The following is a 23,593-nucleotide window of genomic DNA, read 5'->3' on the forward strand; positions in this document are numbered from 1 at the left end:
AGTCTGATGGGCTTCCCTTTGTGGGTAACCCGACCTTTCTCTCTGGCTGCCCTTAAGATTTTTTCCTTCATTTCAACTTTGGTGAATCTGGCAATTATGTGTCTTGGAGTTGCTCTTCTCGAGGAGTATCTTTGTGGCGTTCTCTGTATTTCCTGGATTTGAATGTTGGCCTGCCCTACTAGGTTGGGGAAGTTCTCCTGGATGATATCCTGAAGAGTGTTTTCCAACTTGGTTCCATTTTCCCCCTCACTTTCAGGCACCCCAATCAGACGTAGATTTGATCTTTTTACATAATCCCATACTTCTTGCAGGCTTTGTTCATTTCTTTTTCTTCTTTTTTCTTTTGGTTTCTCTTCTTGGTTCATTTCATTCATTTGATCCTCAATCGCTGATACTCTTTCTTCCAGTTGATTGAGGCGGTTACTGAAGCTTGTGCATTTGTCACATATTTCTCGTGTTATGGTTTTCATGTCTTTCATTTCGTTTATGACCTTCTCTGCATTAATTACTCTAGCCATCAATTCTTCCACTTTTTTTCAAGATTTTTAGTTTCTTTGCGCTGGGTACATAATTCCTCCTTTAGCTCTGAGAAATTTGATGGACTGAAGCCTTCTTCTCTCATCTCGTCAAAGTCATTCTCCGTCCAGCTTTGATCCGTTGCTGGCGATGAGCTGCGCTCCTTTGCCGGGGGAAATGCACTCTTATTTTTTGAATTTCCAGCTTTTCTGCCCTGCTTTTTCCCCATCTTTGTGGTTTTATCTGCCTCTGGTCTTTGATGATGGTGATGTACTGATGGGGTTTTGGTGTAGGTGTCCTTCCTGTTTGATAGTTTTCCTTCTAACAGTCAGGACCCTCAGCTGTAGGTCTGTTTGAGATTGCTTGAGGTCCACTCCAGACCCTGTTTGCCTGGGTGTCAGCAGCAGAGGCTGCAGAAGATAGAATATTTCTGAACAGCGAGTGTACCTGTCTGATTCTTGCTTTGGAAGCTTCCTCTCAGGGGTGTACTCCGCCCTGTGAGGTGTGGGGTGTCAGACTGCCCCTAGTGGGGGATGTCTCCCAGTTAGGCTACTCAGGGGTCAGGGACCCAGTTGAGCAGGCAGTCTGTCCCTTCTCAGATCTCAACCTCCGTGTTGGGAGATCCACTGCTCTCTTCAAAGCTGTCAGACAGAGTCGTTTGCGTCTGCAGAGGCTTCTGCTGCGTTTATTGTTTACTGTGCCCTGTCCCCAGAGGTGCAGTCTACAGAGACAGGCAGGTTTCCTTGAGCTGCTGTGAGCTCCACCCAGTTCCAGCTTCCCAGCAGCTTTGTTTACCTACTTAAGCCTCAGCAATGGCAGGCGCCCCTCCCCCAGCCTGGCTGCTGCCTTGCCGGTAGATCACAGACTGCTGTGCTAGCAATGAGGGAGGCTCCGTGGGCGTGGGACCCTCCCAGCCAGGTGTGGGATATGATCTCCTGGTGTGCCTGTTTGCTTAAAGCGCAGTATTGGGGTGGGAGTTACCCAATTTTCCAGGTGATGTGTGTCTCAGTTCCCCTGGCTAGGAAAAGAGATTCCCTTCCCCCTTGCGCTTCCCAGGTGAGGCAATGCCTCGCCCTGCTTCAGCTCTCGCTGGTCGGGCTGCAGCAGCTGACCAGCACCGATTGTCTGGCACTCCCCAGTGAGATGAACCCAGTACCTCAGTTAAAAATGCAGAAATCACCAGTCTTCTGTGTCGCTGGCGCTGGGAGTTGGAGACTGGAGCTGTTCCTATTCAGTCATCTTGCTCCGCCCCCCAAAATCCCTTGTTTATTATCTTAATGAGAAAGCATCAGTTTTTAATCATTAAAACTGTAGGTTTTCTATAAACATTCTTTATCATAGTGAGGATGATTCTTAGTTTACTAAGTTTTCAGTAATGAATGTTGGATTTTTTCAAATGCTTTTTCTGCATCTATTGATATGATTATATTATTTTCCTCTTTAGACTATTGATGTGATGAATTATATTCATTGATTTTTAAATGGTGAATTAAATAAATTAATTCCAGGTGAATCCTTGCACACCTGGAATTAATCCCACTGGTCATAATTTAAATTTATAATTATTTTTATACATCGTTGATATTATTTGCTAATATTTTATTGATTTTGTTGCATCTATGTTTATAAGACATATGTGATATGTATCTTTTGTTTGTTTTAATATCCTTGTCTGACTTTGATATTAAGGAAAAGCTAGCTTCGTAGAATGAGCTAGAAAGTATTTCCTCTGCTTCTGTCTTCTGAAAGAGATTTCAAATACCTGGTGTAATTTATTCCTTCAGTGTTTAGTAGAATTCATCAGTGAACGCAGCTGGGCCTGGTGCTCCCCATTTTGGAGAATTATTAATTATTAATTCAATTTCATCATTAAGTTATTTTAATTAACAGCCTATTAAGAGTATCCTTTCACAAAAAAAATAGTAAACTTTCTTGTATCTTTGTTTTTCTTTTTGGGTAGGGGTGATGGAGTTTCACTCTTTTTGCCCAAGCTGGAGTGCAGTGGAGTGATCTCGGCTCACTGCAACCTCTGCCTCCCCGGTTCAAGTGATTTTGCTGCCTCAGCCTCCTCACTAGATGGGATTATAGGTACCTGACACTACACGCAGCTAATTTTTTTTTTTTTTTTTTTTTTTTTTTTTTTTAGTAGAAACAGCATTTCACCACGTTGGCCAGGCTGGTCTCGAACTGTTGACCTCAGGTGATCTGCCCGCCTCAGTCTCCCAAAATGCTGGGATTACAGGTGTAAGCCACCACATCCAGCCTCTTGTATCTTTTTGATAGGAGGTGGCTTTATAATTTTAGAGCACAGCGTCCACTGATGTTAGGCTTTCACCCATCTGGAAAACTAGGAGATAAAACTGTTATCTTTTAGTAACTACTTTTTAAAAGGATGACTCCAAGGTCTTTGAGAAAAAACATTCCTGTATTGTAAAACGGAGAAGAGGTTTTTGAATAGGTTCACATACATCTGAAGTGGCTGAGAAAGAATGTATACTTTTGTTGTTGTTGTTGTTTTTAAAGTAAATGTTCAAAGAAAAGTAAGGTCAGTGTCAAGAGTTAGAAAGAAGCCCCTCTTTAGTCCAACTGAGAGTAGTATTAAGAGCATCTTGGAGTCAGGTGTTGTGATAGGAGCCTATAGTCCCAGCTACTGGGGAGCATGAGGTAAGAGGATGGCTTAAACCCAGGAGTTCAAGATTGCAGTGAGCCATGATCCCACAGTAAGCCTGGGCAATAGAATGAGAGACTCTCTCTCTGGGAGGGGTGGTGGGGAAACATCTTAGGGCATCCTGGGCAGTGTCTTAAGTCCCCTTCTCATACACACACACACACACACACACACACACACAAGAATTGCTTAAATATAGGTAACAGTAATTTTTTTTAAAGAAGACATTATTTATTTATTTATTTATTTATTTAATTTATTTATTTTCTTTTTGAGACGGGGTCTCGCGCTGTGTCACCCAGGCTGGAGTGCAGTGGCGCGATCTCGGCTCACTGCAAGCTCCGCCTCCCAGGTTCACGCCATTCTCCTGCCTCAGCCTCCGAATAGCTGGGACTACAGGCGCCCGCCACCACGCCCAGCTAGTTTTTTGTATTTTTAGTAGAGACGGGGTTTCACCATGTTAGCCAGGATGGTCTCGATCTCCTGACCTCGTGATCCACCCGCCTCGGCCTCCCAAAGTGCTGGGATTACAGGCTTGAGCCACCGCGCCCGGCCAGAAGACATTATTTATTAATGAACATTATTTACAAATAATTTAAAATATTATTTAAAATAATATGTGAATATTTACTAAAATGTTTCTAATCTATTTTAAATCATTGTAAAATATAGATTAGCTTATGCTGAAAATTCAAAAATAAAATGACCATTAATACTGGACATTATTTCCAAATTGAAAGATAGAGACCCAGTTATGAAAGAGCAGGAATAAAATTAACAAACCAACATTTGGGAGATTAGTCTCTTAGTCTAAATGTTTTAAAAATCCTTATGTTTGCATAAATATTATAAACATGTTTGAATCCAAAGGTGACTTCCTGAACTGAAAGTTAGCTATGGTCAGCACTTATTTTTGTTTCATTGGATAAACTTGTCTCACTAGAAGCAAACTTGTGGGATGCAAATTTATCTTACATGATAATGTTTTACTTTTAGTTTATCAGTCCATGGAAACAACAATTTTCTGATTCATATAAAACATTTGAGAGCCACATAAGCATATTCAGAAAACTTGTATGGATAAGAAAACCCTTGCCAAATAATATTTGTGATAGCAAGAGCACAGAAATAGAGATATATAGATACAACTTACTTTGAAATGAGGACAGCTATCAAAATTAAATAAAAAGAACAAGTACATTTTTGAGTTCTTTGATATTTTCTGAACTCCAAATGCCCTTATATGTTCCCATTTCTGTCATATGTGTACTTCTTCAGCAGCAAAGAAATTGGCCAACATAAGGAAGTGCTTGGAAAAACATGACACGTCTATTCTGAGCATTAGTTAGGAGGACAGCTATTTCCAAACAGAAAAGATGGATTTGAAACTTTTTGTCTTGAATCATAGAATGTATTATGTGTCTATTTAGAAGCATTTCAATTTAATTGTCTCAAAGTCTGAGGAAAAAAAGAAAACATTGTTCAAGCATATATTTAAAATGCTTTAATTTTACTTGCTTTAGCACATTCCTAAAATGAGAATGCACCCTATCTTAATCATCCCACGTTCTTTTTATTTCATTTTATTTTTTTAGAGACGAGTTCTCACTCTTTCATCCAAGCTGGAGTGCGGTGGTGTGATCATAGCTCACTGTAACCTCAAACTCATGAGCTCAAGTGATCCTCCCACCTCAGCCTCCCGAGTAACTGGGACTGTAAGCCCACAACACTGTGCCCAGATATTTGCGGGTGTGTGTAAAGAGAGGGTCTCACTATGTTGCCCCAAATGGTCTTCAACTACTGATCTCAAATGACCCTCCCTTTTGAGCCTCCCAAAGTGCTGAGATTACAGGCGAGAGGTAACAACTCACCCAACCTCATAATGTTTTCTGATCTAATTGAATGAGCATGAATTTATTCATGAGCCAACGCTGTAATTTAGCTTGACTTATTTGTTTCTTTTTCCAGTGAGAAGAAACATGTATTAAGCATAAGAATACAGCTGTGTGTGAGTGTGTGTGTGTTTTTTTTTTTTGATCTTTTAATGTTTATTAATTGACTAAAACTATATTCCAAGTTGATGGAAAAGGATGAAATGGGAATTGAATTATTCATTTCACACGTATATCATCCTGAAAGTGCTGAAATATACAGAAAGCAATGGAAGAAAATTAAAATATCTATAATTCAATCTTTCCATAGACTTCTAACATGACTCAGAAAAGAGTCAAAGAAATAATTCCCTATATTTTATTTACACACTCAATATCTTTCCTGAAACAACATATAAATTTCATTAAATCCAGTCTCAAAACGGTAATTTAGTAATGCATAACTATTCAAACTCAAATCCAATGTCTTTACAGCTTCTTTTGATGGAATAGAACTAAAGAAAGTACTGAGTATATAGTAAAAACAACGAAGTGCATAGTAATGGTATAACAAAATGGTCTGAGATTTGTTTTATTTCAACAAATTAATTAGTGAGCTATATGTAAGATGGAACATTAAGTACTAGGTGAAGGTACAGCTTTTTTATGGGAACTGAGTATACCTTTGGGTGAGATTGAAAATAATTGTGGGGATTATGTGCACAATTATTCATTACACATTTCAATCAATATAGACAGACAGCAAACACATGCAACAAAGGCATTAGCTAGAGAAATTGTATACTTGATTTTTTGGAAGTTTTATGAAGTATTTCCATAAAATAAAATTACCAAGTGCTGTATCATAAAATAACCTTAAACAATTTGATACAGTAATGTTTTAATAGACTTCTTTAACTAAATTACTATCTACCTGAATCTGAGATGAAGCACAGTTTACAAAATTATTGGGGTAATCTCCAAACTAACAAGCTGAACAGCACACCTGTATAGAGGAATACGAAAAATTCAATCAGTGTGAAAGCAAAGGGTGACCCACGAACAATTGTACATTTTCTTAGGTGGTTTAATACATACACGATAAAAGAATCATATAATTTCCAAATGTTGGTGGTATTACCTGAAATACTAAATAAAAAATAAAAAGGTATCTTCCAAAAAGAATTGATGATCTTTTATTATCCGGATGCTCTGTTATGTTGTTTGTTTTACTGAAATAGTAGAATAAATCTCAGTCCAGAGGCTATTGTACAAGAAAGTGCAGGGCAAAGGTGTGCAGGATGGTAAAAGAAAATAATCTTCCCACAATTTAGTAACAGAAAGTTACTTCACTTTTCCAGATACTTCTTAAATGTTTCATATTAATCAGAGTATAATATGGTTTAGTCTCTGAAAATATATTCTATATTCATGTCTTCAAAATGAAGATTTTAGAGAGATTCAGTATTTGATATGTTCTGAATGGTGTGCAATCCGTAAGCCAAAGTTTTCTCTTCAAAATATATCTAATATATTTGCTCTGCTACTGTCAATATATGAGAGTAATGCAAAAATACTTAAAAATTGTTTTAAACTGCATATAAATGCAAATAATCACAATGTAAAGTATTGTTTCTATAAGTACTTTTCCTTCAATCTTTCTTTGATTGACTGCCATAGGCAGAAAACACATTCTAGTAAGAGAATAATAGCCTCTTTCTGTTGAAAAGACAAATGAACACAAAACAATATTAACTATACCAAGTGGTAATTATACAGGATAAATATTTGTAACAAAGAATTTTCAAGTAATATGGTTCTTATACCTTACTCTCTTTCTCACGTTTATTAGCTTATTAAACAACTTTATGTCACAGTAAAATTCCTTTTATTATCCTAAAGGAGAATTGAGAGTTTTAACAATTAGTTATAAATTGATTCAGTTTCAAAACTATAGCTTTTAATGCAATTATGCAAAATTAGCTATAAAATGAACCAAATGTTCAAAAATAAATGTAAAAGCAATACTATCATCAACAGTTAGAAAGTTAGTGATCACTATTAAACTCCACAGAAAATAAATTATAACACCCAAGGGAATATTACTTCTCTGGAATATCAACATTCTTTTTTATTTTCTATTCTATGCATAATTTTTATTTTTTATTTTTTATTTATTTTTTTTAATTAATTTATTTATTTTTTTTATTTTTTTATTTTTTTAAATTTATTTATTATTATTATACTTTAAGTTGTAGGGTACATGTGCACAACGTGCAGGTTTGTCACATATGTACACCTGTGCCATGTTGGTGTGCTGCACCCATCAACTCGTCATTTACATCAGGTATAACTCCCAATGCAATCCCTCCCCCCTCCCCCCTCCCCATGATAGGCCCGGGTGTGTGATGTTCCCCTTCCTGAGTCCAAGTGATCTCATTGTTCAGTTCCCACCTATGAGTGAGAACATGCGGTGTTTGGTTTTCAGTTCTTGTGATAGTTTGCTAAGAATGATGGTTTCCAGCTGCATCCATGTCCCTACAAAGGACATAAACTCAATTTTTAAACTACTTGTTTAGCAACTAACTTGCTAAAATTCATTCAACAAATATTTAATGTTTACCTTGAAGGTAAAAATAATTATTAGATGTATTTGTTTACTTCTCATCAGAATAAATACATCTAACCAAATCTTTTAAGAAATTTCAAAGATTCCTTAACAACATGCATTAAGTAAATGTAAGAGAAGCCCAGTGGAGACAGGTTTCATTGACCTTGGCCCTCTGTATGAGTTCTAACAGGTTAGAAGGGTTATGATTTTGATAATATCAACCGCTGGGGGTAGTCAAGCTACCACCTCAACAACTCATTGTTGTTCACTGTTGATCTTGTTTAATTGTTGACTCAGGGTGAAGTAAAACAATTGACATTTTGATTTAAACTTACATTGTATTTGATTTGCATTTTTTTCAAGATAAGATACCACAAAATATGTCCTTGTGAAGGATGGTAATTAATTTTAAAAGACTGGGCTAGCAAAAATTAATATTGACATTTCTTTATATGCTGAATAAAAAAGTAACATATGATGAAAAATTAAAAAATACATTGGGCAATAAATAAATTGGTCAAGTTTTATTCCCTAAAAATTCAATTGAGAAGAGATTCACAAGAGATAAATAACAAAAAAACTAGAGTGGCCTCTTAAAACCTAAGGCAAATATCATTGTAAACTGAATAATCACTTCAGCAAAGAAAGATTTTGGAGATACTGCTTCTCAATATCATTACTGCTGCTGGCAGTGCATCTTTGTCATCATTTGGAATATTGTAAGTGTCCTCACTGCCTCAACACCAAAATCTACTCATAAATTCTATCCTTGCTCCCCATTTCTTTAGGATTAAGTACCAATTCTTTAGTACAGTATATAATTCAGCTACTCATATGTGTACTTATCCCTTTCAGTACATATCTTGTGTGAACAAATGTGAGCTTAAACCAGTCAATCTTTCAAGATGGATCCCAAGTGGTCAAATAGACATAAATTTAAAATAGCGCTAAACAGCCATTTTCTGAATAGAGGTCACATAAGCTCTAAGTTCCCTGAAAACAAACACCTCTGTTCAACTTTCAGGATTTCGGAGATCACCTGAACTAGCCAATTAGAGCTCACCCAAACCAATCAATCAGACTTCACCCGCTTTCATCAACCTGGGCTTCAATGTATCAACCACTTGGAAATAAGCAAGTTTGAATCCTTCATTTGCATAACAGACCTGATTGAGAACCTGGCCAGGAACATTTGCCATAGAACCTGAACTCTCCCTTTGTTCTTTGGAAGGCGCCTTCATTTTACACCCAAGGCTAGATCTCCTGGGTTCTCAGACTGTTCACTGAAATATGATCTCTTTTCTCCAAATTCCTTTTCCTTTTGTTTACGCTTGCTACACATTTTATCTCTACCTCTACCATCCTCAATGCCCAATGCAAGTCCTAGTCTTAAAACATGTCTTCTCAATTTTTGAATCATTTTGTTGTATAGCCTTGTGATTTTTCACACTATTCTACTAGGCAAGAATATCCCAACATTCCTATTTTTACATAAAGCACCTCTCAAATTTCAATGTTGAGCAACAGCATATGTCTTCTGTGATTGATGCTTTCTGAGGCCGCACTTACAGAATTAAGGGCTTCTTCCTTAAACTTTTCACTTTACTTTATCTTAATTTCTGTCTTAGCATTAACAACACTGTTGATTTTAAAATAGCATTTTTATGTACTAATCTGTATACTCCCTGAAGCTAAGATTCCATTTTCTTTGCTTTTCTACCCACAGTGTCTGACACAGACTGGATGCTTACTAAAGACGATGAATGAATAGGACTGTGCTAAACACTAAAGAAAAAGAAGGAAAGTATTTCAGATGTGAGGAAATAGAAAAGGCTGGTTATTATAGTATAATTGCTCACAGAAGAAAAGAAAAAAAAATTTGATCTCCTCTGCAGTTTACAATGGTTCATCAAAATTGCTTCAGAAAGGATATCAAGTCATGGAATAAATTCTTTATGTTTGATTGCATCTTCCCTATCACTATCACCTTTGGGAATCTGAGAGCAAGTGCAGTGTGTATGAGAGTAGAAACTCTCAAAATATATTTTCCATTCTTACAGCCAAATTAGAGTCAAACGCACATGACCTCATGGATAGATTACACAAGAGTTGATAATTCAAGTCTCTTCTCCACTTCAAGGCATTTTGGGCAATTAGGACCTGATTATTTTCACTACTTACTCCATTATCACTCCAATCCCTTGGTTATGTCACATTTTTAATGACATATAGTATAATTCTTCCTACTCAATCACTAGTATTTTTTTTTGTTTTATTTTTGTTTTTTATTTTTCTGTAATGTAAATTTCCCTTTAATGTAAATTAAGGCCTTGATTCCAGAGATTTTAATTTAAGTGGTCTCAACTAGGGTTAATAATTGTATATTTAATAAATATTTTTAATTGAATTAAATTAAATATAAAATTAAATTAAAATAAGTATTTTTCATATATATCTATGAAGAAAGAAAACATATTTAAAGACCAACAGATAGACAAGTTACCCCAAACATCCAACGTCCTATCACCCACTGCTTTGCTCTCCAACCATTTACTCTAATGAGGTAGAATGAATCATACCATTACATATTAAAATCTGTATGTTATATTAGCCACTTGGACAACTTTTCATTTTGTTAGTACTGCCCCAAGAATTTATGATTTTAAAGTTAGGAAACCTAACTTTGAGTTCATATCCAGCATCTACTACCTGCATTTCCTGAGGGAATACCAGTTTCCTTACTTTTGACTTGTGCAAATTAAAAAAGATAATACTAGGGAAGAATCTAGTGAAGTATAGGTTTTAAATGGACATTAGTTGCTTTTCCCATCCTCTATGCAGATTTGCAAGCTTTTAGATAGCAATTACTCTTTGCACATTGATCATCTCCAACTTCATAAAGCCTTTGACACAGGATTTGAAAATGCAGGACTGCTAAAGACTGCTCAAGCTTTACCCTTCCCTGTCTAGGTAGTATCTTTCATGGAGTTGGAGAGAATAGTCCTTTCTATCTTTTTGAGGCTCAGCTGTACATTCATAGGTACATTTGGAGCCCAGCAAGCTGTGTATATGGTAATTACCTAATGTGTATATTTGTTGGGATAAACACTTAAATTTTTGACCAAATATAATAAGTGGTCAACATTTTGAGACAAAAATAAAAGGAGTGCTTATTTACCTTGTGTGCTTTCAACTCAGTTAAAATTTTATACTTGGAAGAAAAAATCGGATGTGGTTTGGCTCTGTGTCCCCATCCAAATCTCATTTCAAATTGTAATTTCCAATGTTGCGGGAGAGACCTGGTGGAAGGTGATTGGATCATGGGGCTGAAAATTTCTCCCTTGCTGTTCTTATGATAGTGAGTGAGTTCTCAAGGTACCTGCTTGTTTAAAAGTCTGTAGCTCTTCCCCCTTCACTCTCTCCCCTGCTCTTCCATGGTAAGATGTACTTTCTTCCCCTTCACCTTCCACAATGAGTGTAAGTTTCCTAAGGCCTCCCAGCCATGCTTCCTGTACAGCTTGTGAAATGTGAGTCAATTAAACCTCTTTTCTTCCCAAATTACCCAGTTTCAAGGAGTTTTTTATAGTAGTGTGAGAGTGAACTAATGCATCATCTTCTTCATTCCATTTTCAGAGATTATTGCTAACCTAATTGAAAAAAATAATAATGCAGGATAACAATCTTTCTGTTATTTAGGAAATGTCTCCTAAAAGAATTGGTAATATGACGAATGCCTTTTGAGGTGGCACCGGTACTAGCAAGCATAGTGGTGGACATGTGCATTAACATCTTATAGGACACATTTGAAAAGTGTATGCATTTGCCTTTGGCGTGATTATGATAGCATAGTGACAGGAAGGTGTTACATTTTATTTTCTTCTACTATTACTTTTATTTTTGTTTACTATGGGGCAATGGCATAACAATGTGTTTATTGTTGGAAGGCAGAAGGTAACAGTCAGTGAGCAAACACAGTCGCTTTTTGAGTTTCCATTAGGATAGTCAGATACTCAAATGTCATTTAAGTGTCAGAGTACACATCAAAGAAGCATTAGTTTAACTATTTATTTGGGTTATGTGAGGATAAAAAATGTCTATGACAATACTGTTAGTTGTCAATGCTTAAATCAGAATGAAGCGAAGTTTTTTTCTGAAAGAAATTTTACCAGGTGTCTTTGTGTTAAACAATAATTTGAGATATGGACATACCTGTTTTGCAAAGAGAATTCAACTGTTGGTTTTGGAAATATTATATATGTAAACATACCATGTATATGTGTATATGTAGTGTATATATAGAAATGTACACAAATATATGTGTGTATATATAACTATATCTATATTATATATGTCATATATAATATAAATAATAAATATATAATACATAAATAAAAATACATAAATTTTTATTTATGTATAAATATATATAAATAAACAAATAAACACCTTCTGGTTCATTGTTTTCTTGAATTGTTTAACCTCTAAATAATAGTGTTATAATTTTATAATTGTATCTGGTTTAACTGAACAAGTTAAGATCAGAATTATGCATTTGAAATATGTGACAAGACTGATCAGTGAAGTTTGTATTTAATAATGATTTGTGTGGAGGCAAAAATACTGAACACAGTGCTTTTGGCCTTTGACTAAGTGCAGTATACACTAATAGTTCAGTAAGTGCTTGTCTCTTTCAGAGATGAGTCTGAGAAAAAATTCCATTTAAAATGTGGACAAGGGTACAGAAAGGTATTTTGAAAGTGGAGATGTTGAGAAATAAGCTTGTCAGCTGTTCTCCTGACAGCCCTCCTGAATGAAATTTCCACTGTAGCTGTTATATAGGCTATCTACAAATGGTTTTTATTTTTCAAGTACGAGTAATTCATTCCTTGGGAGTCAAAAAGTGGCAAAAAATTACCAAAATGAGTTTTATCAGGGGCTATAAACAGATTATTGTATTGTACATAAACATAAATCAGCCTGTGACTAGATGTCAGCTTAGAGAGTTAAAGGATATAATGCTGATTTTTTTAATGCATCACCATTATCCTAGAGCCTTATTTCAATCTTCTCATTAAAATTACAAATTATGCCATTTAAACTCTGTAGAAAAATGTTGTATAACTGAGAACAGAATAAGGAAAGATAGCAATCAAATCATGCTCATTTTTCTTTTCTCTAAAGGTTTTTTCTAAAAGAAAAAATTTTCACACATTATGTTTCTAGTTTAGTCATCCATGGTTACTTCATGGCTTATACTGGTATGAGAAAACACTACATAGATTCTATTTAACTTATTATTTAAAAGTTCATCAGCTCTAAGTGTTGCATATTAAAGAACTGAGGTTCTCAAACTCCTTATTTACATCAGTCAATTTTAACAAGAGTAATTCTTCATATATAAATGAATTTGCCAATAATAATTACACTCATTATTGCAGAGTGCTTGTAAGCCTCAGCTGAAATAATGAATATGAAATTCTTTCTGTACAGTAAACGTTAATAATAATCTAAATGTTAAATTACTATTTTCATAATCATCAGCTTTTATAGCCATTATAATATCATTTTTAGTTCCATAAAGCCAAACATAAAATAAATATGATTGTAGCAAAAATAATAAGAAAAGTACATTGAAAAGAAAAATAAAGAATAATTATGTAAACAGGACATGCCAGTTATGAAAAAATATATTCAGTTTCTATAAAAACTTAAAGGGCCCAAAATATCATATTTTCTCCTTTTTTTCCTCTGTACACTGATAACATAGTTGTCTTCACATATATCAATATTTAAATTAGAGTATGAGTTACTTGATGGCTTCAGATCCTGTACTACTTTTACCCTCTGAGTGCATGCCAGGCTAATGACATGTTGTCAGTACCTGCTGGGCATTTGTTGAATTCATTGTATTGGTCATCACTAGGACACAGGGATAGCACAGAATGACCTTTGTGCCAAATAAGAAAATGTGAGCACTCTGAGAAGACAATTAGATAATGGGCTGCTTCCTTCAGGCAGCCCTGAGCTGCCTGAAGAGTGCCTGAGCTCATTGTTTGGAGGGTGGATTTCATTCCCCTTTCTAGGTCATCTTTGTATAGACCAGTGCAAAGCACAGCATGCTAGACATATGCAATTGTCCTGGTTATCATTTGGCTTTGCCTTTTCCTGAAGGAGTATCCAAGGTACCCTGTCACTGTGGGACAATAAGGGCCTTACTTCAACCTGCACCACTACTCCTTTTGTAAAGATAGGAGAAGTTTGTTTTTCGCTTAGATACCTGTCAATAAACAAATCCAAGTGATCTAGTCACATGGGCTAACCCCACTTAACATCCCTCAGCACCTTTCTCTTAGCACACCCCTACCTCTTGTTTCAGGGAAGTTGTGTCTGGTTCAGAATTCTCTTACTTATTGTGTTCCTGAGTAAAATAAATAAAATTCCTACTGTATTCTTGAATAAAATGTGTTTTTACTGATTTACCTATTGTCCAGTTTTGTTTATCTTTGACATGAGTCAATCCATGTTAGGCACAGCAGTAGGTAGCTTGCATGTAAGCAATAATCACAGAAGCCACTGACAGCTCGGCATCATTCCAAATGGTATGCTTGTGCTGTTACTGTTTACCATGTATTGACTATGAGACAAACATAGTAAATTAGAAAAGAAATGCAGATTTTCATATTTTAATACTCATATTTTAAATACAAATTTTATGTGCAATGGAATGTAACTTAAAAAGTATCCATCTCTCCCCAGTCATAGCCTTTTTTTGCTGAGCATGGGGATAGTGCTTTGGCTAAGATTTTCAAGCTGAAGGTTGAGCTTTAACATCTTCATGGAGAAATGAAAAATACCATATTAAAGGTTCCAAGCATGGTAATGGAGGTTAATTCACAGTTTTCTTTAATAATATAAAAATTACTGTAGTTTATAATTTAGTTCATTTAGCAGGTATTTTTAGTCACTCACCTGTCACAACTTCAAGACAAGATTATTATTGTTTTAATGGTACTTACATATATTAAGTCGAATAAGAGTCTGAGAAATGAATAATATCTTTCATTTAAAATATGATTACAGTTATTTTGGTTAAAATTTGCAGTGGTATACTTTAGTAATATTATGACTATGTGATCACATTCTTCATTAAAAAATAGATTTGCTGACCATTTCAGGATAGTAAAAGGAACTAAAACTCTTAAGGTTTACCATATCATCCCGGCTATGTGGGTTGAATTTTCAGCAACAAAGTGTATTTATTGGAATTTTAACCAACAGCGACTAGAAAAATTTTCCCCAGAATCTAATTTAAAATTAATATGGATGTGTACAATGGAGACAAGATTTGCATGAATTTTAGATCCTTCAATTATATTCCATGCATTTTAACAAATGTTTTTGGCTGTGTGCCTTCAAATATCCCACTTTCTACCATTAGAGGCTCTTCATTAAAAAGCTGTAGCAGGGAGTTTATTGGATTATTAGTTAGTTAGCCTTAAATTTATTTATGGAATTTAATATGATCATCAATTTAGTTTCATGTTAAACTTTGGGTATTTTGTAGACTTCTTTTATACCAACTTTTAACTTTTACACTGCTATAACACATTCTCATAAGCTTACTTTCTCGACATTTGCCATAGTCAAATTCAAATTCTTTTATTACATTGTTACTGGGTAGAATATGTGAGACCATATGGATATGCAAATTACTGATTTATTGGCACTGGATGTGAATAAAACATTGGGAAAAGCAGTAGGGATGTGCTGTACCTCCCAAACCTTTGGAGTGCCTTGTCTTGCATTTCATTCTTGGTTGCACAAAGCTTCACTCATTCCCATCAGGGGTTCTACTATTTGATAGACATAGAGAGGAAACGCTGCTTCTAAACACTTTTTTTTTTCATTTGCATGTGATGTTTTTGTCACCATACTAACATTATCATAACGTGAGTGCTCTGGCACCTGAATAATTGGAAGTGATTCATGTGTTATTCAGTTTTTATGGGAAAATTAACTTGATCTCTCCAAACTCTACCTTCTTTGTAGGTATCCCATTCACATAGCTGACAGAATGCAAAATATTCTGCATGTAAGCTGGATTCTTATCTAATCTATCTCTGTCTTTCTCTCAACTTATACATCTATATACTATTTCCTAAATGTATTAACTTAAGCCATTTTATTTTTACTTATCACACTATCTTCCTTTCCTCTAAATAGTTTGCTCTTCTAATTATTTCTGTCCTCTCAATATAGATATACATATAGATATTAATAATGATATTGATATTTCATTAGATAAAAATTATTAACTTCACTTCAAAACAGTACTGGTTTCTATATTTGTTCTTTTCTTTTGCTTGAATAAAGTTTTAAGAACTTCGATCACTTGGATTGTGCTAAATGCGAATAACCAGTGAATTCATATAATGCACACCTATAAGATCAGAAGGCCACGTGTAACTAACAGATATTTCACCATGAGGCTGTATTTTAACATGATGCCATTCTTCTGCTGGATAAATGAGCCAAATCCCTGCGGAGAGCCCTGCATATCATTGAGAGAACTGTTAGTCGCCTATGGTCATAGTCATTAGTCTGTTTTTAGAGAAGCTAAAAAATGTGTTTTTTTCCTGAGGTTATCATAGTTTTTCTAGAGAAAATCTATACTGTTATAATCTTTACCTATCCACACAATGACATTATCATATGACTTTAAACAGTTTTGCTTTATTTGAATAAAACATTAAATTAACAGTGAATTACAACAGAATGCTTATGAAAGCATATGTGATGACCACATTAATTTCAAATGAATTTATTATGGTTAGCGCTATTACAATGAATACAAATGCACTGACAATAACATGACAATAAAAATGTTCACACTAAAATATAGAAAGGGACACAAATATTTTTACAGAATGTTCAAACTACTTTTTGTTCTTGTACAATAATTTTGCGCCTGAACCTCTAAATTCTTCTAATGGCAAAGTTTCAATAATAGAGAACCCTTAACATTAGTAAACGGTTAATGATAGATGAAGCTTATTCTTTAAGTCCTGCTTAAGGTAATGATATGAGGGATCTCTTCACTTTACATATTTCACAAATTTTCTGAGCCTTTGATTAAACTAGTAAAACCTTTCAATTGTTTTGGAGTCAACCCATATTCTGACAGCAAGTATCTACCCTCCAGACACCCTCCATACCCATAGCCTGGCAGCAGAAATGGCAGATAAATGGATAATGCCATGTTTACTACATCACTCTTTGAAGTGCTGCCATTCCTACAGCAACCCCACAGGGAAATCCAAATTCAGGATCCAGTCAGTGTTGCCCTATGTACTACTTCCCAGAACTGTGTTCCATACATGCATCTATTGGAGCAGCAGAGCCAAAAATGCCAGCGCCCCAGATGGCTGTACTCAGTAATAAAAACAGAAAGCAATGAGGTGAAATCCTGATGTTCTCCATGGGCCCCTTTCCTGAAAGCTTATAAAATCAATCAATGAGAAAACCTATCTGTTCAGTAACAAAATAGAAATTAAGAATTGATAGATTCAAAACTTTTAAAATAATAAATATAAAAATAAGCATAGGGAAAAATAACATTTATATATTCATGAGGCCAATATTTGTTGAGGCCTACAGGGTGTCACACCTTTTGCACTATGAACTGAGATATGCTGGTTGACAAGGTCAGGCCATTTCTGTCATAGAGCTTATTTTACATCAAAGGCCATATTGACTTCCTAATCACCCTTAACTCAGCTCAGATACCACCCTTTGTTATAAGTAAAATGACTACATGTCTTCTGTATTGTCTTCAAGATTTTCAACATGGCCTTATTATTTTATGGTTTAGGTAAATATCAGCACCTTCTTAATCACATAAGGTCATGCCCAAACTCACTGTTACCCAAGGGGAACTATGTATGACAATTAGTCTAAGATACTGTTACCCAATATTTGCAACCTCACACTTGTCAAGTTTTATTTGTACATCTTGTTATTCGAGGGATTTTTTTTTTCTACTGTTATTCTTTGTCCTAAATGCTTTCTTAATACTTAAGCAACTTAAAGTTGAAATGAGATTCTTGTTCAGCTTAATTCCATCCTTTTTCTTAGTTAAAAATTGTATAGTGTGAGGATTAGTTCCCAAAGGCATACTATGTAAGTACTAACAGAAAATGAAAAATATATTTTAACAGTCACACTAATGGTAATCATTCACTCACAGATTGACATTGCATATTTTATAGTTTGAAAACACTGTCTCTTTATTCATTCCTACATGTCCAATCTTAGCAAATGCACTTCATAAAAATAATCAAGATTATTAAGTATCCCTACTAGGAAAAATACACAACCTTCTAGATCCATATTCTTGTTTGTCTCTAAAGAAGACACATATTCCAACCAAATAAAACTTCTATACCTGTGATCTTGATTTTAACTCTTTGCATTTTCTGGAATTTTGCTCCAGAAGTAATCCTTATTCTGTATCCAGTCTTTCATCTCTGATATCACAGAAATTGGATCATCAATAAGTGATTAACAAATAAATAACAGATTAACGTAGCAAGGCGGGAAAGTGGATACATGCATCTTATGCCAGATTTCTTGCTTTTATTACCAAGTTTTAATCAATATGTAAAAATTATATGAAGGATTACAAAATATGTATATTCAACAAATTTGAAATGAATATATCTATTCAATTGCTCTTGTGTTCCTAGTAAACAAAATATGTTAACAATATATCAGTCCAACATAGTGCTATTTATAAAATATGCAGTCAGTTATGTGGTAACATTCTTAGCAATTATATTTATGTTATATTGAAGAAGTTGCATTTTAGGGTTATCTAAATACAAGGGCAAGAAAAATTACCAAACTGTGAAACCGATGCCCAAGAGAATTAACCATTGGACTTTTTGGGCATCTTAAGTGGATTATCTCTGAAAAATTACAAATAACATGTGTTAGCCATATCAACATTGAGTGCCTTTAAAATGGAAATGAGTGCTTGGTTACGCAATTACAGATTCACAAAAATTATACAGAATAGGCAATAAATTTATACAAATGTCAAAAGCATCATGATGAAGTGGAAATGCTGAAAATTGATTGCCTAAAAAATTAGATTCTGTATTTCAAACTACCTCCTACTGTGACCTTGAAAATATGTTTATCTTTAGAACTCTAAAACTGACTGCTATATAATTTCCAAAGTATATATTTTATACACAAAATATATTTATATATTGTAGAATATATTATACATAATAATATATAAGATATATATGAGTTGTAGAGATAATTATAGGTTATATCATACAATTCTCAACATTTGGTATTTCTATACTCTTCACCTTGATATTACATACTCAGAGAGATGAGTGTCTTTAAGATTAGTGCCAGAAGATTGCTCCATTCAAAATCAAATAACCAAGTAAAATGGTCTACTTAGCAGTGATTCCAAAATTTGTCATCAGTTAGCTGATGGAGTACAATAATTTCATATTTATCAATAAAGTTATATAGTTTAGTTTATAAAGTTATAAAGTTTAGAAGATTTGCCACGTTCACAGAGGACACATTTAATACTGTAAATATATATCTGGTAAGTGGAAATATTTATATGACCATTGTGTAAACAGCTGATGTGAAAATAGAAGAGATTTAGCTGTTTTTACCAAGTCAACTAGGCAGATAATTCTGCCAGTCTCCCTCTCTATCACCATTCCAATTTTCTGATTAGCATAATGGACAAATTAATCAAAATACAAGAAAAATTGTAGTCATGATGTTTACCTTTGATATTTACCAAATAAATATCCTGGAAAATTAGCCCTTTGAGACGTCCATGGAAGGTGTTAAAATAAGTTTTGAAGACACAGTATTTAGTCTTTCCCTTCCTCATCCCTGGGAAATATATAATATGCAGAGGCCTACTATACCTGCTTAGTGTCCTCGTATTTATTGGCTCAAGGTATTTTATGTTGCCAAAATGATTTTTTTTTTTTTTTTTTTTTTTTTGAGACGGAGTTTCGCTTTTGTTGCCCAGGCTGGAGTGCAATGGAGAGATCTCGGCTCACTGCAACCTCCACCTCCCGGAATTCAGTAGATTCTCCTGCCTCAGCCTTCCTGAGTAGCTGGGATTACAGGCATGCGCCACCACGCCCGGCTAATTTTGCATTTTTAGTAGAGACAGGGTTTCTCCATCTTGGTCAGTCTCGTCTCAAACTTTAGACCTCAGATGATCCACCCGCCTCGGCCTCCCAAAGTGCTGGGATTACAGGTGTGAGCCACCATGCCTGGCCCGATAATGATTAACGTAAGAGCGGGTATTCTACAGATGCCTAAGGCAATGCCCCTAGAACTCCATTAGTGTTACTAATCGATGTTTTATGAGGCCAGAACCTTACTCAAATGTCAATACAATATTTTATCATCTAATGAAATGTATTGAAAAGCCATTCCGTTAAATATGTCAATTCACCTAAGAATGATATATTATCGTACTTAAATATGTCATAGAGTATATGTAAAGGATCTTTACTGGAAAATGTTAGAGTTTCACATTTAAAGTGAAAAAGAGCCCGTCTCCCTCTGAATCATTCCGCTGAAACTTCCGTTCCAGTTTTCAGCAATTTAGTGCCTCATCGTGTATAGTTGGGTCAATTCATGCTTCCTATCAGTTTCTGAGGCAATCTTAATAGATGCAGAAATTCCAATCAACAGCGGATGACCTTTGCTGTCAGTAGGGCTTTGATCAAATGGGTCTCCGTTATTTGGGAGTTGAGTCATGATTTCTAGTCTCCTGCCTTGCTTTCCTATTGTTTCCAATCAAGACGGAAACAGAGTGGTTCACAGCAAGGACTGTTGTGTGCTCTATTGTCTCTAGATCAAATGTTCATATAGGAATAGATATTATTTTTCATGCTCTTGACTCCTTAATTTTCTCTGTTTCTTCTCCAAGTAGCCCTACGGTGTACCTCGGCTGAAGCACACACTTTCTCTGGTCTTACTGTGTGACCTTAACATTTAACCCAAATTTACACGGAAAGCTGGTACTGCTGTTACTGGTAAATGGATATTCAGAATGCCTTCATCTCAGCTCTACTGTCTGTTTTAATTCTGAATAGTGCTATAGAATGAAGATTGACCTGTGACTGGATTAGCCTGGCCATGATAACGCTATGCCTCAACTAGAGTATCTACTGCTTGCATCAACTTTTGCTGTATTTTGTTGAATATCAAATTCTCCCCTACATTCTCTCTGATGCTGAGGGAAGACTCTGACTTACCTTTGAGCCACAACATGATAATGCCAGATTATCAAGTAAATTTAATTGGTTTATATATTATTATCAAACACATAGTTTTATTATCAAACACATATGTTTGATAATATGTTATTATCAAATATCAAACACATATGTTTGATAATAATAATCTTGTATTTATAATGTTTATGTAATCAAAACTTACAATACTAATAGGTCAAATATAATTTACTAATGCCAAACCAAACAAGCAAAAAGCAAACAAAACTCATGATTTCTAGAGACAAACAGAAAATTAAATAGCAATATGCTGATACACTTCATTTTAATTAATATATATGTATGCCATATTTTTTCAACAAAAGCATTATTATTTTAGAGAATAAATTCAAATATTGAAAAATAAAATATGCTTTTCTAATAACATCATTTTAAAATTCATGTACTCATAGATATTGATTAAAAATATAAATAGCTCAAGAGAATTGTTTATTAAAAGAATACTGTTAAATCAGATGTCAATATGAATTCTTAGTAACCTGAAATATATTATGACTGTAATTATCTTTCAATGTATGTATATGACTTTTATTTTTGCATGATCTCATAAAATAGTTCATCTTGTAAATCTTATGCATTTATTTTGATCAAAAAATCAGTTTGAATAATTTCTTTTGCTTCCTACTTGAAAGTAAAATGAAAATAGTCCTTAACTGCAGCCTTTATACTTAATTCCCAATGTGACAGTTTTGAAATGTGGAGCCTAATGGGAGGTGTTTACGTCACGATGGCTCACATCCATCTGCCTTCCACTCTGTGAGGATGTAGCAAAAAGATCGTCACCAGGTGCTTTTGCCACAGTCCCAGACTTTCCAGCCTCCAGAACTGTGAGCCAATAAATTCCTGTTTATTATAAATTTTAAAAAAAAGGAGTCCTTAACTTTGAGTAACTATGCCAACAAGAATCGGTATCCATAGGGAAACTTCAGTTGTGTATAGCAATATAATATATATTTCTTTCCAAGTTAATGTATGGCCTACAATTTTAACCTATAGTATGTATATATCTGTGGGCAGATTCTAGTAGTTGTTCAAGCTCCTTCAAATAATATGTGTTATATATATGTCCCCATGGGAATTTTTCCTTAGAATAAATCTAATATTTTATAGGCTCTCTAATGTGGTTGTAAAACTAAGCTGAAGGACCATTGCTTTGGGGACAGTCTGGCCTTCCTATAATACATTCTGGAGTTTGTATACACAGAAATATATTCTCAGTAAACAGTATATCTTTGTTTATTGCTTTCCAAATTATATGCTATTGGCTCTTGAGTCTTCAGAATGTCCAGATGGTGCATAAGGTGACTCGAGGCTCAAGTCTGGTTGTTTCTGGCCACAACTGGCCATGTCTGAGGCTTCTTAGAGTACAGCCTGTGCAAAGACGCTTGGAATAGCATGCTCCTTAGTCCTGCCGTAGCTGATGAGCACCAAGTAATGCATCTAATCACCCCTACTCTGGCCTAGTATGATGAGTGTAAAGAGATTTTTTTTAACACCTAGATGGTGTTGAGTTAATGCATATACTGCTGTCTATTGTGAAGAAGGAGCCTATATTGGTTATCTACTGCTGCATATTAAAGTTCCTCAAAATGTAGTGGCTTAGTGTAGCAAACATTTATTACCTAACATAGGCTCTGAGTGTCAAGAATACAAGAACAACATAGTTGAGATATTCTGGTTTAAGGTATCCCAGGAAGTCTGCAGTCAAGGTGATAGCCAGGGCTGTAAAAATCACCTAGCTGCAGGCAAGAGGTTGTCAGTTTCTCCTTACATAGATAGTGCTATCTTCTGAACAAGTGTTTTGAGGGAGGGTGCACATGACAGAGAGTGGTGCCACGCTGCCTTGTCTAACCTAGTCACTGAGTCACACAGCACTCTTTCTGCTTTATTCAGCTCATTAAAATACAATCAGTAAGTCCACCCCATCCTCATTGGGTGGGATTAAATAAAGGTGTGACTCCAGGAGGATCACTGGAGGACTATCTCAAAGGCTAGCTTTCACAGAGCTCAAAAAGCTGCCAGAGGACTGGGTCCTTCCCATGCCTAAGGAGAATGACAAATAGCTGTGTGTGTGTGTGTGTGTGTGTGTGTGTGTGTGTGTTTAAGGAAGGTCTAGAAAACAGATTTCCAGCCCGGGCACGGTGGCTCACGCCTATAATCCCAGCACTTTGGGAGGCCGAGGCAGGTGGATCATGAGGTCAGGAGATCGAGACCATCCTGTTTAACACGGTGAAACCCCGTCTCTACTAAAAAATAAAAAATAAAAAACTAGCCAGGCGTTGTGGCGGGCGCCCAAAGTCCCAGCTACTCGGGAGGCTGAGGCAGGAGAATGGCATGAACCCGGGAGGTGGAGGTTGCAGCGAGTCGAGATTTCGCCACTGCACTCCAGCCTGGGCGACAGAGCGAGACTCTGTCTCAAAAAAAAATAAAATAAAATAAAACAAAATTTGAAAAAAAAAACAAAAACAGATTTCCAGGCAATAGCCACACATTTCTGTTTTCATACATGTCAAATATTTTGTCCATTGCAATTTACGTATTCATTTATTGGTGTTCGAGAACTCAGGCA

This window comes from Theropithecus gelada, chromosome 6 (assembly GCF_003255815.1).
Source record: "Theropithecus gelada isolate Dixy chromosome 6, Tgel_1.0, whole genome shotgun sequence".
NCBI classification, from domain to species: Eukaryota; Metazoa; Chordata; class Mammalia; order Primates; family Cercopithecidae; genus Theropithecus; species Theropithecus gelada.